This window comes from Mustela nigripes, chromosome X (genome assembly GCF_022355385.1).
Source record: "Mustela nigripes isolate SB6536 chromosome X, MUSNIG.SB6536, whole genome shotgun sequence".
NCBI lineage: Eukaryota > Metazoa > Chordata > Mammalia > Carnivora > Mustelidae > Mustela > Mustela nigripes.
The window spans coordinates 52,748,154-52,750,426 of NC_081575.1; the positions used below are offsets into that span (position 1 = coordinate 52,748,154).

The 2,273-nt window shown below is 36.8% G+C and overlaps 1 pseudogene; it reads right to left on the minus strand.

Annotated features, from left to right (window-relative positions):
• Positions 1-418: 418 nt before the first annotated feature.
• LOC132007067 (putative ribosomal protein uL13-like) lies at positions 419-1,768 on the minus strand (annotated as a pseudogene).
• Between the last annotated feature and the right edge of the window lie 505 nt (positions 1,769-2,273).

Here is a 2,273-nt window from a genome sequence, read left to right on the forward strand (position 1 = left end):
ACATAAGGCAGTTAAAACAGTTAGTTTAAAAAAAAAATAATCTTGCTCCCTTCTATTGTGCCAGACACTGCACAGGGCACTGAGCGTTCAGAAAGGAATTATATCTACTTCCTGCCCTAAAGGAGCTTACACCTCAGGAAAAGCAGTTGCCATCTCTTAGGTAGCTTAATACCATGGGATCATGAAATTGGTCCTCTTTAAGCATTTTAGAGATACGTGGACCCAGAAGAACACATTATCAGAATGTTTTGCTTTTAATTCAGGAGATAAGCATAAACCCAATGTAATAACATAAGGTTTTCATAAATTGAATCAGTATCATTATAACAAGATAAGCTAGAAATAGTCAAGGTTTTTGCTTGACTAAATATTTTTCTATTTTTTTCTATTTTTTAATAATAAACAGTTTTTTTCAGACTCAGACCAGAAGTCTGTGGGTCTTGAAGACTTCTCTGTACTTGTCAATTTTCTTCATGTCTTTTTGGACTGTTTCCATAGCCTCACAAGCTGCTTTTTCTTCTAATAATGGCTCTTGGCCTATTCCTTCCTCTTCTCCTCCAGGGTGGCTATTATTGCCTGGTGCTTCCAGGCAACCTCATGAGCCAGGTGGCCCTGGTAAGCAAACGTTTCTGTAGGTTTCAGATGCACAACCTTGAGGGCAGCAGAAACCACCATTCACTTTTTATTGTCATAGGGTAGCAGTATCCCAACAAACACCTTGAGGTGGTTCAGGAAAGCCTGACCTTACTTGGTCTTGTGCGGCAGCATGCCTTGCACTGTCTGGCAAAATATGTGGTTATGTGCTTGGAAGTATAAGCAATTCTTATTCCATGCCAGTGCAATGGTTTCACTTATCTCAAAGAAGAGAGTGAAAGAGAATGATATGCTATTCCCACATAATCCAAAGCAGATATTTTTGTTTAAAGATAGCTAGTTTGTATGACTATGAGCCAAACCAACAGTCACTAGGTCATCAGGAAAATCAAATGAACAATATTTACAGCTGGTTTTGGATAAAAATATAAATTATGTCACAGTGACTTCTGACACAGCGTATCTTATCATTTTTTTGAAAGAAGGGTAGGAAATTTTTATTTTATACATCTTATTAACCATACTGCCTGATTTTCAATAGCCTTTTATACTTTATTTTTTTAATTTTTATTTAAATTACATGTAGTTAACATACAGTATAATATTAGTTTCAGGTGTGCAATATAGTGATCCAACACTTCCATACAATACCTGGTGCTTATCACAAGTGCATTCCTTAATCCCCATCACCTACTTAACTCATCTACCACCCACCTCTTATCTATTAAAATATTTGTTAAACTTATTTTTCTTATCTCTTAGCTATCAAGCGCTTTCCTGTTACACTTACTGCTCTTCTATTCCAGAAAAAGAAACATCATATATACTAAAGATTACCAATAAAGAAGTTCTATATATTGAGTACTTTTAGTATCCTCCTAGAAATAATTTGATTTCAAAAGAAGACTTTTGAGAAGGTATAATGTTTAACATTGTGTTTTTCATACCACATCATGCAGCTGGCCATTTTCCCCTTAAGTTAGTTCTGTAATCTTATCAGCCCTGGCTTCTGACCAACAGTTGTTTAGGAAGAAAATCTCTGGGCTTCTGGAACACAAAGCACCTCTGGACCCTAGTGAGCCAGGCTCACCTAGGATACAAATGAGTTGGTGGTTATAAGTCCCCCTTTACTTACTACTGCCTCATAGAAGCACACCATACATATGATGGTCATGTCGAATAAGGACCTGGCCATATCAAAGGAGTCTGAAACATAGTCTCTGCCTTTCATCCCATTACCTTTGGGAGAGGCCATATCAAAACTCAAAGATCTATTGACATATAACCAACTGGCATTCAAACTTTCAAGTTTTTTTTTTTTTTAAATTCAAATCTATAGTAATAAATATATGTTATATCTTAAATCTTTTTTTAATTTAATTTAATTTTTTCAGTGTTCCAAAATGCATTGTTTATGCACCACACCTAGTTCTCCATGCAATATATGCCCTCCACAATACTCATCACCAGGCTCAACACCCCCCCACCCCCCAAAACCCTCCATATGTCTTTCAGGGTCCAGTCTCTCATGGTTTGTCTCCCCCTCTGATTTTCCCCAACTCACTTTTCCTCTCCATCTCCCAATGTCCTCCGTGTAATTCCTTATGTTCCACAAATAAGTGAAACCATATGGTAATTGATTCTGCTTGACTTATTTCACTCAGCATAATCTCTTCCAG